This window comes from Manacus vitellinus, unplaced genomic scaffold, assembly GCF_001715985.3.
Source record: "Manacus vitellinus isolate BGI_N305 unplaced genomic scaffold, ASM171598v3 scaffold_6_pilon, whole genome shotgun sequence".
In the NCBI taxonomy this organism is placed as follows: Eukaryota; Metazoa; Chordata; class Aves; order Passeriformes; family Pipridae; genus Manacus; species Manacus vitellinus.
Genome location: NW_021940750.1, coordinates 14569979 through 14582421, shown reverse-complemented (window position 1 = coordinate 14582421; position 12443 = coordinate 14569979).

The window sequence follows — 12443 nt, the reverse complement described above, 5'->3', positions numbered from 1 at the left end:
CCTCCTTCAGTTCAGAAGAATATAAAGTTATACTAATAAAGTTCTGGATTTATTGCAGTAAACTTCTAATTAGGTATCAGGGGAAAAAAATACACTGAAAGAAGTCAGAGATTGTAACAAGTATCCCAGTGCTAGACATTAAAAAATCAACAGGGCAATGCCCTGAACAACCTGATCTGCTTCTGACCCAAGGTCCCTCCCAACCTTAATTATTGTATGACTCTAGGATTGCATGCAAGTAGACTGCATGAGGCTGTTTATCTATTTGTTTGCAAATGCTGACTGCAAAGTTGACACCAATATTACTTCTACTTAAATGCTTGCTTAAAAAACTGCGTAAGTTACATGGATAAATAATTTCCGATAATACCATTGGACAAGATATCCAGGGAACATTTCTTGATGTTACTTTGTCAGATAACTCAGGAAACCATTCTATTTTACAGAGCAGTTGACTGCAGTTGTCTTAGTCCTAAAAGAGAGAAAAGGTTTTAAAATATAAACTGGAAGATGCCACCTTTCTGTAAATATGGTGATATGGAAATGCTTAAAAATTCCATTAGCTTTTCCTCTGATCCATTGCCTTTCACATTACCCTCGGGGAAAAAAAAATAAAAATATGGTTTGTCAAAATTTTTTTTGTTAATTGACATCACAGTCAACTAATTCCCTCCAATGCAGTCCCATTTTTCAGTGTTTAACCTACCACTTGTTCAGTCTTACTTGGAGCCCTCTCAAATAATGAAAGGGATCAAAAGCCTTTTGGTTTTCTTTCTGTTGTTCTAGGCATTTATTTATTTTACAAACAGTTTTCACATAAACAATACAATACAAAATACTGCCCTTAAAATGTCATGGGAAGGAATATAATATTACGGTAATCCTATTCATAATGCTGACTTGTGTAAACAATTCTGTGTTCAATGTTACTGAAAGATGAGATGAAGGGATGGAAAAAATCTGATTTCACTGTTTAAGAGGTATTTATCTTCCATATTAGTAACTTTTTGACTATAGAGAACTCCAGTATGAAGCCAAAGACACACCTGTTAAAAATCTCTGGATCATGGCTAGAAGCAGAAAGAATATTGTTGCTTGTTACCAACCACTTTCTCAACAGGATGCAAAGGATGAAAACTGGTAGCCAGAGAATTTTTGCTGGCTGTTTGTGGAAGGTCTCAACTGCATGGCAGATTTCAACTATTCAGACATCTACCAAGTCAACACAGTGTAGTACAAACAAGCCAGGAGGGTTCTGTGCTGTATTGAAGATTTCGTAATATAACTCCTGAGGGGCTAGCCAGCCTAACTGGTTGGCTGGCACTAGACAGCTAAAGATAACATTCAAGAGGCTAACAATATGTTCATCCTCCTCAAATGCAAAATGGAAGATCGAGTTCCAGGGCTTCAGTCTTAGGAAAAACTGTAGAATATGTACTTCCACCATTCCCAAACATGCTACAGGCAAAAAAGTGTCAGAAAGACATGAATTTACCAAAGTTAAACCAACCTGATTGCCCTCAACCTTGAAATCCCTGGTTTTGAAGAAAAGTGGAAAACAGTCAATATAATATACCTTGAAAAGTTCTTTCAAAAGGCTTTTTGACACGCTCTCATTTCCATTCCCTCTTCAGCTGAGGAGACATGGGCTGGATGAATGTAAGGTTAAACTATTTAAAAAATCACCTGAACCACTGGATTCATAAAATATTCATCAGTGGATTGACAATGATATAGTGACTACTGACAAGCAGAGCAATACACAGATGATATTGGTGCCAACATTTTTCTGTATCTTCACAATGATATCTGTATCTTCAAAATACTCCCAGAGAAAATTTGCAGATTTGAAGAGATTTATTTTCTGCCCTTGTTCAAAATAAGTAATTATATGTACTTGGAATGTGAATAAAATACTTGAAGCAATTTTCAACATTTTGAGGTGCTTAAGTCTATGACATTTTTATCATGTGACAATTTTAGTATTATGCATTCTAAAGTTTGGATATGGTTATGAAACACAGGATATCCTCCATAAGCCCTTATTTACTGTTTTTATGGTCATGTACTTCAATATTTAATATTGTAAGATACTGCAACACACTGGTTGACAACATAAAACCCAATATAAATTCAAATAGTTATGTAGAATGTTTAGAGAAAACATTCCCTTGGATTTTGCTGTAATTCATTATGTGACAATTCAGTAATTTCAAACAGATGGAATTAATGACAAAAGATAGTTTAATGTAAATGGCATTTTGAGTACTCTTTACTTCAGAAATGCTGTGTATGATTTGGTATTCACTTAAAAATATATAACTCTCTGAATATGGTTAATTTAACTCCCCCCACATAATTTGTAGAATGCTTAGTTTCAATAATTATCTCAAGATAAATAACCTTTCATGGATAGCTTCAACACAAACATTTTTCTTCATTTGGAAGGAGTACTTTGCTGTTGATTATAAATAAAGATGACAAAATTTGCAATAAATAAAGGTACTGAGGAAAGAAGCCTATTCTTAGGCACGGTGGTATCTCCCTCCTGAATAACCATGAGGTAGTCCAAATCTTAATGGAAGAAAGCCTAGACCTCCAGACCATGAAAATTCTAACTCTGTAAGAACAAGGAACACATCTCAAACTGGGGTACATTACAGACACATACAGAATTTTCTGCTACTTCTCCAAGAACATATGGACCTACATGGTAGACAGTCTCATCAAAGAATGCATTATATGAATTATAATTGAAGCACATGATTCGAACCTAAACTATTACCTACTGTAGTAGAAAAAAAGTGTAAATTTGTATATGAATCATTAATTTGAGGCAGAATTGGGAATCTTTGATTGTAAACAGGAGAACAACATTTTTAACTCTTAGTTTACTTGTAGAAAAAAAATCTGTAGAAACAGATAATGACTATCATAGATCTTTTTTTAAAATGAGACTGAAATAAAACATGCTTTAATTTAAACACTTAATTTCATCATTATTTTACACAATGACCTTTGCATATAGCTTCGTAGACACTTAAGGTTTGTTCACGCCAAGAACTTAGGTCACACTTATTGCCGCAGAGAAATGTTTAGAAAAATAGCAGAATGGGTTAAATGTTTTTTTAACAGCTATGATAGGAGTTATTTGTGTATGGAGAATATTTTTAGAAAGGGAAGAAAATAGCATGCACATAGAGGTGAAATGCTCACGACTAGAAACAAGCAGACAAGCAGCATCAATGAAAACTGGACTCTTCTTGCTTCTCTAAAAAGATACACAGTACACTTAAAACCCCCATAAGTCAGTACTGTTTGGGTGCTATTCTGGATTATACAATCACATGTCATCTCATGCAAATGAGTTATATAAGCACGATGTACCCCAGTGATGTCTATCAAGAGTAAGATATACTGTAGAAGTGTTCCTTTGAAATAGTAAATAATTTTGCTTGTGGCTGCTTTTGATATGAGAACTTAGACGATCAGTAACAGCAATAGCATTTCAGTGAAAATTTCTCATGTAACAACTATAATTGGAAAATAAATATTTAATGCTTCAAATAAACACATCTACATGTTACATAATAGTCTTTGTTAGAACTTATGATACCACTTTATATACGAGGTTGGTACTGTCTTCAATCTCAGAGGTAAATTTGTCTATTCATATTGAAAAAGTTACTACTTGTGTGGAAAGCCAGTGGTGGAATTGAAAAGAAACCTCCAAACCTACTTTATTTACTCTGCAATAGCTCATGACTGCTTTATGATGAAAGAAGATATTTTCTCCAAGGTTATAAGGATCTATATTCTATAAAAAGTATGGACTACCTTCATATCTTAGAAATAAATTCAGTTACAATAGACACCAAAATATCTACATATATGAATTTGCTATCTTCCTAACTCACATCCTTCTAATTTGAATTTCTTTTGGGAAATCTCATGAGATTAGTCATTAACCTTATTTTTAAGATTTTCAGAAGTTCTCAAATAGACCAGATCAAAGCTAGTGTACAATCATAAATTTTTATATGTTCTTTCTCCTTTTGCTTGTCGGTGTTTTTTGTTTGTTTGTTTGTTGTTTTTGTTTTTGTTTTTGTTTTTTTCCCCCACACAGACATATGAAACTATTTCAGGAGAAAAGAGAACACTACAAGCTCTTGAAATGCCATTCAGCAACACTATCCAACCTATAATGTCCATACCTTTAGATACATCTTTACAACAGAACTATAAAAACAAGCTATCATGGTTTAACCCCAGCCAAAAATCAAGCACTATGAAGCCACTTGCTCACTTCTCCACCAGTAGGATCAGGGCAGGAATCAGAAGGGTAAAATCTAGAAAACATGCTCCCAAACTGTTTTAAAGATTGATTAACTCACTAGAATGTCTAGAGGAGAGCAATATAGTACTTGCAAAATGATTCAGTCTTACACCTTAACACGTCAGTAGCAAATTTCCATTTAATCAAAGCAGTATCTGTGCCTACAGAGAAATCCTACCCTGTTAACAACTTGTAATTACCACTTACTTTTTTCTTGATGGAATTTCCTTCCTCTTCCATAATTTTTCTAGCCTCTCTGCTCTTGTCTATGTCTCCAAAGTTCTCTTCCTAGACAGTAGAACCCAATTCCAGTATTTCTTGACATGCTAACAACAACCTCACACATCGTGAGATATCAACATATTTTGAAATCGTATCTCAGTTTGGTATTACATTCCCTCTAATTTCACCTTCTATCTTTTTAGCAGCTCTTTCAGTGACCTTATATGTGACCCCTTTCATTCCTTAATTTTTCAGTAAGTCTTTCTTTCTTTGTCCTTATCTCTGTCACCTGTAATATTTTATCTCTGAGTTATCTAGAGGAGAAAATTTCAACACCTATCTTGGTGCTACTAACTCATGGATCTATCTCTATTTCATACCTATTTGCTTCTATTGATATCAAAAAGTATGTATAGCACTCTTTGTGTTTATCTAACCAAGAAATCCACATTGCCCTCCCAAAAGTCCTCTCTGTATTATCCCTTCTTATTTACTTTAGAGGATGTGACTCTTCTTGTAATGAAGACCATAAGTTTTAGTGTCATCTTTCATGCATACCTCTTTCTACAAGTCAAGATCCAGCTTATAGCTAGATATCAAGATTTTTATTTTGTTTACTTTAGTCAAATCTGAAGCTCAGTCTTGCCTACTAATTTGCAAAGACATTGTTATTATCCAGGAATGTTTGGTTATTTCAACTTTATTTAAAATCAACCCTTTCAGTTTTTTAACTTAAAATCCCCCCTCCCAACCTTCAAACCCTATATCTCTAACATGTCCTCCCCTAAAAGATCAGAATTGCTTTTCCTATATATAAAAAGGTGATTTCAAATATGATTTCCTATCAGACAAACCTCTTTGGTCTTGGTGTTACTCCATGTTTCACCTTCTCTAAGATACCAGAATAAACTAAGTACCTTTTTTTCTAAGATAAATTTGACCTGTTGTGAATCAATGAAAAAGACCTTTCTTGGATTTATTTATTTAAGCTAAACTCATCAAAACTCACTCTGGTTAGTTTTTTTTATTTCTTTCCATGCTAAACCTTTCTCTAATACTGGTTTCCAAAGTCTATTTTCCCCTATGTATATCATGAACAAGTTGAGACACCACTTTTAAAAAAATCATTTAACTGTGGCTTTATTTGGTAAATTTTTCTGTAGCATTTGCTTGGAGAAAGATCTTGAGGCCTGCTGGGACTACTTGTTAAAATTCTCCCAACAATCTCAAGAAAGATTTGAGTAGTTTTTTACTCCTGACAGAGTCTACTGCCAGTCTTGGATGAATTAAGTATTGATAAATTATACTAAAGAACAAACCTGAACTTGAAAGTTCATAAGGGCATTCTTTGTCTGGGGGATTAACTAGATTGTGCAAAATGTCAGATATTTCAAAAATATATCCTTCTGAGAAGAGAATTCTTGATGTCTTCTAGCATTATAAACTCCGCTATTTGTCAGACTATTCCAGCTGAATACTTTTCTTTATTATCATAAAAATAAATATGACTTATACAGAAGTATACAACCTTCTACTTTCTACTACTTATTTTTATGAACAATATATATTTTTTAAATTAATGAATATGTTTATAGTAATTCATCTTCATGAGTAAATTGGAAAGAGAAATTTTCTGAAGTGCTTCATTGAGATTTGGATGAGCATTCTGTTTTACCTAACTCTGGAAGATTTATTTTTCTTCTTTTTAATAAAAATTTTAAATTGTTGGGGTTTTTTTGATATTCGACACTGTATTTTTATTACAACATTTGATATAGCTAAATGCCTTTCTGTCCCCTTTTATGATAAGCATTTCCCAGTTTGTAAATAATATCTTTCATTCGGTTTATTGGTTTAGAGGCTAAATGAATAGTTTGAGCAAATAATTGTGCATCATTTGTCTTTCTCTGTGACAATGAGTTAATATGAAAAAAATATCTTTTGAGGGAAGAAAACCTTTGTCATAATTTTTACTTCCTTATTTTCTGTTTCAGACATGTTGTTTTAAATTGAAAACAGTTGCATCTCACTACAGTGACAGATGTCCTGAGTTTGGCCACATGAACCCTGAATGAAAATCTGTAAATGTATAACTTTTTCCTAAAATCTCTGTATTATTACCCTTTCATCGCTCTTAGAATTGTATGTGTTCTGACAGCAGTTTTCTATGCAACATCCATTCAGATGAAACATTAGAACATCCTATCCCTGCCATTTCTGTACTAGATGAAGACATTTCACAGATAAACAGTGTCTGCTTGCATAGTCTTCAAAGAAATTTTGTTCTGCAAGCTGTTTCTCTGAATTGTGTTAGACCAGGCTAAGAGTAAAGAGTTGATTTAGGGTCTAATCTCTGTGTGTCTTGGTAAATGCAACAGGGCTAGGTTTTGCTGTGCTTCGTCAAAGCTGCTTGTGTTGCACTCATTCTCCCTCCTTCACACCTTAGTATATAAAACACGTAAGGACTGTGGAAGAATCTGAAAAGTTTTCGTCCTTACACTTTAGAGATGAGTGATATACAGAAGTTATAAGTTGCTTCAAATTTCACATCATAAAAATGAAACTAGTCCCCTGCCATTTCTGCACTGAACTCTGTGTAATTTTAGCAATGAGCTCACAATTTCAGTTCTATCACTGTGGTCAATAAAAATGAACAGTTCTATAACTCATTTTCCTGACAAAGATTTTGAGCAAATGATTGCTTTATTCAGACTCTTTGGGCTAGATGTTAAATTCAATTTCAACCCTGTGTAGATGATCTTATTTGAAAGAAACATACTCCATATTCTATTGCTTTTCCTGAATGGTGGAGGAATTAGTGTACTGGTTACTAATTCCATAATACCTGGAGTATGCCTGGTAAAACTCAAACATGAGACAATATGTTCACTATGTCTCACTCTTCTTTTGAAAGCCCATTATGAGTAATTAAAAATCTAAAACCAGAAGAACCACCAACACAAAACCCACAAAAGCAAGCCATAAATAGGCACAATACAAAGGTTTCTTTAGAAGTGCCCTCCCTCACTGCCAGTGAATGCTTTCTTCTGTCACACAGCTTCTTTTGGTCTTTCTTTCTCTTTCAGTGATTGTCACACATAGAAATACAAGTATAACCCCCTGGAAATACAAACGATAGGAAGGAGAATGGCTTTGGTTCCTTTTTTTAATTGTACAGCTAGAACAGTTGTAGGGTGATGCTTAAATTTATTTCCAGAATCAACAAGGTTACAATGCATGTTACAGAATTCTCTGCAGTCTGTCCAGAATCAAGGGAGAAAAGGATTCTATGAGTAGAGTGGTTTCCAAACTTTTTAGGTTCCAGAGGCTCAAATACAAGTCTTGCAGAATGACACTGTCACTCTCTGAACATTATACAAGGAAACACACAGGAAAAATTTGCTAAAATAAACATATCTCTTGACTAGTTTTAAATTTTCTTTTGGTGTCAAGGACTTACAGTGCTAATCAGTACTAATCGTACCTCGTGGTAGCAAAGGAGATGACAGTCATAAGATCAAATCTGAGGGAAGATAAAAAGAATCTTCTGACTAATCACAAAGAAAAAATAATCTTAGAAACCAAAAATTTTAACTTGGGTATGAAAGCCTTTTTCAAACACTTGGTATATTTTTATAATTGGATGCAGTGAAAAAATTAATTTTTTATGAATTTTTCTACAATAATATGATCTTTTCTCTCAAAAAATTTTAGAAGTTTGTTAAGTCTTTCCTTATGCATGTATTTTCAGAAATGTTAACTTATTACTCTGTATCTTTCCATGAGTCTATCTGAGGTGGAAAGGAAGACATTATCTTTCAACAGCTTCTGCCTGAATAGTTTATAGACATTAAAGACTTTGACTCATATATAGAATGAATTAATTTGAGACAGATGAGACAGTTTCCATTCCCACAGTCTGCCTTTCTATCTCCTGCCAGGCATATTAATGTAAAGTATATTAAAGTTAGTGGTTTATGTTAGCATAGCAGTCTGTAAACTATGATGGTTCAGCAGCAGCCATGCCTTTCACAGATTGCTCAGACAGCCCTGCTGTGGGAGTGTAAATTTATGGCAAAGAAGTGGGATAGAGAAATGGGGATGGTAACCACTGTAGCTAGACAAATTTAATCCAATTCTATAAATGACTCAGCATATGCAGCAAGAACAGAACTCTTCCTAGACTTCATTGTAACTGACATCTTCAGTTCAGCAAACACAAATGATACCTGGTTTAGTTCTTTTCCTGCACATAACAGGAATAGTTTTATTCAGCATTATTGCAGTGCATGCTTTAGTTTATGTTCTTGAACCTCAGGGCATACAAGTTTAGCTACGAGTGCTAATGTTCTCATGTAATTTTTTTTCTTTAATCTTTGCTAACACTTGAATTTCATTTCATCTCAATTCCAGAGATAAAATTTTGGATAGCAAAACTTCATAGACTGTTAATACAAACTTGTGAAAAAAATTAAAGAAGAATAATAGTAACTAGCAAAACAATAAAAACAAGTCAGTTTCCAGAGCACTGAGGAATCCAAATATAGAAATACCTGGGTGCTATATTAAGGAGTGCCCCATCCTGAGAACAAAGTTGAAATGCTGCTTCCAGCTTAACTACAAGAATATAGAATTTGTTTATTCTGGTTTCTCAGAAAAACTTTGAAAAAGTAAAAAACAAAAGGCATTTGGATATTCATATGTATACAGAAAAAAGATTAAGCAATATAATTTTGGAACCCTTGAAAATAATGAATCATGACTGAAATATACTTGCCAAAACTATTTTTGAGCGACAAAACAGCACAGGCATCTGTAAATATTAAAATATTTTCAGAAAATTCATATTAAAAAATATGAACCTTTTGTTATCTTGTCAAATCTAAAATAAAGCAACTGTGATAAAAGCCATATCTATGTCCTAATGGTGACACACGATTCTCTGACAGTATTAACAAATATAGGTACCCAAGTAGACTGTGTACTGTATCTGTTGCCCCACCGTAAGACATTTTAATGTACACATTGTAAAATTCATATGGAATGGTAAATTAATTATAGTATTATTATTATTGGAAAAAATTCTAGCCTTACATAAGGAATGATGATAGATTTTGTGTCTTTTTAGATATGTTTGACAAACTTTTTGATTTCTGCCTACAACTGTAAGGAAAATACGAGATTTTTTTCTTCTTTGAAAATCAAAACTAGCTACATTTTTATTTATAATCTTATTTAATTTGTTTTATTCAAACAACTATCTACATAAAGACAAGTAACTTAAAAATATATTATTTATCTTATTTAAGAGATGAAAACAAATCTAATGCTTGATGTTTAGCATCAAAATCCAGCATTTTTATATGTCTGTCCATTTCCAGGGGAGACAAAAGCTCTAGAGACAATACCTACCAATTAAATACATATCTAGGTAAAAGAGATATTATTAGACCACCATTATGCAAACAGAAGAGATATTTTGTTAAATCTCCTCATAGGATTATCATGACTGTATAGATTTTTACTTTGTTTAATGTCTTTATTTCAAAACTACACATAAAAATGTTTGGGGCCAACTGTTCTTGCAGAACAGACAGTCTGGGGACATGGAAACCCTCTTCAAGGCATAGTCTAGTAATTTGCATGCCTACTCCCTGATAGTTAAGATTAGATCCACTCTGAATACTTCCTTTCAAACTTTCATGGCAATATGGAAGCACCATATGGGTTTTACAGAGGAAAAAACTAATCATATATCCTGCTGAAAAGATTCACCAGGTCTGCTGGAGGGATTTCCTGACTCAGCCAGCCAGCCTGCAACTGCACATCTCCACCCACACAACACAACTTTTCCCTCAGATCTGCCTGATGACCTGTATGTATGGATATACTTTGACTTACTTCAGTCTAAAATTGCAAAGTTAGTGTAATGAGCAGGGTTTTGTAACACTATTCATTTTGACAGAACAAAATAAGTGAGCATTTGCAAAACAGTTTAGTACATAGATTGGAGGTGATGCAAACCTCCCAGTGGACATCATCGCAAGTAACTGTCATGAAGAAATCTTTCACTGACACAGCTGCAGTGGAAAGAGAGCATGTGATCAAACCCTGGGTTTAAGAAAAAAATGCCAAACCAAGAAAAGCCAGCATTGCCTTATTCTTTATGGAAAGAAGCAACCTTCATTCAGTGTTAGATAGAGATATGATGCAAAAATGAAGTTTGCAAACATAAGTTGGGAGTCTAGGATTTCACTTGGTAACAGCAGATTATTAAGTTTTTAAAGCCAGAAGACATCATAATGTCATCCAGTCTGCTGTCCTATAGAAAATATATCTTGACTTGAGAGTCATTAACTAAGGGAAACAATTCTGCAAAATTCATATTAGGGAAGCTGGCTTGCACAATGTTGAAAATGGTCTCTTGGTTTTCTGAGGTGTCTGGGACAAAGGGAAGTGAAAAAACTTACTATTTAAATTATTTTTTCTTTTCAGTAAAGATTGACTATAGCAAGATTAAATGTATTCTGAATTTTCACAGTTCTTCAAAAGTCTCCTTTTGTAGAAAGTCCAAAATGTGCAAACATTTGCACTATTCTTATATAAAAAAGAGTTTCCAACTGCTCTGATGATGTTCCATCATCAAAACACAGAGGTTAATGCTGAATATTAACCTCTTTAATTGTGTACATTTTAGCTCTTATACCACACAGAATACTATATGTGAAGTATCCTGCTGTTCAAAGACCTCCATAATATTGTGCACAATAAGGAGGGTTAATGATTCAAGGTTTTTTGGCAAATGCAGACTGAAACAGACCTTTAATCCAGTGTTCATGCAGGTTTTGTTGTGTGAAAGATAATGTTGTGGGAATTGGGTCTGAGTAAAAGAATTAACATTACTTAGCCTTTTAGGAAGTGCCAGGAAAGTGTTTGAGACAATGGCAAAACTAGGAAGAGTGTCGCTTTTTGTGCAGAGCACACTATCCTCATATGACAAACTCTCCTGCTGTTGGTCCCTATATCTCATTGTGTATTTAATATTTGGGTTTGAATAACTACCTTACAGTTGTTCCACTTCATTTGATCATAGCATGACTGATCAAAGCAGCACAGAAAATAAGCAGCTAGTCATCAGTTTCAAGCTTTTCATAAAGGCTGATTTTTTTCCCTTGGGTTTGGATATAAACCTGACTTTAGCAAAACAAATTTAACACATGGAAAAGTGGAGTAGACTAGCCACTGTTTTCAGTTCCTGAAATCAGTATAGGGGCCTAGACATATGCAAGCTGTTCTGTCTGAAGCATATGGCCTGGTGTGCCGCTTTTACAGATCCAGCATATTTTATATTTTTTCACAATATGACATATGGGTTGTGTATCAATTTTATTTTAGTGGTTCTAAGGAAATCTCTGCCTCTGCTGTCACCCACAACTGGGGAATGGAAGACAGGGTGAGCCAGATGAATTGGAAACTCCTATGGCTTTTTGAAAAAACAAGGCTATTGTGCCACCAAGCAATGAACAGACACTGTCCTGCAATTGTGAATGTAACTGAGGGCTAAATGTTGCCTCCCGCACAGTGTCTGACGCTGTAAGTACCCTTCATCCTTGTTGTTGAGCAATGCCCGACAGCTGAACTGAAAGAATCTTCAAGTGCTTCAAAAGCAGAATTTTGTACTGTGAACACAAATAATCTGAGTATGAGCTAAATAAATATTGTCAGATACTGCTGTGATGTCAGATATCTAAGCCAGTCTGTATTCTCATGGGTTTTCACCGTGTTCCCAGGATCTTTATGGTCCATATACTATGTATATGAATAAAAAGGAATAAAATTAACTAACTCATAATGAAACCACATATGAAAATATGTATTAGATTAT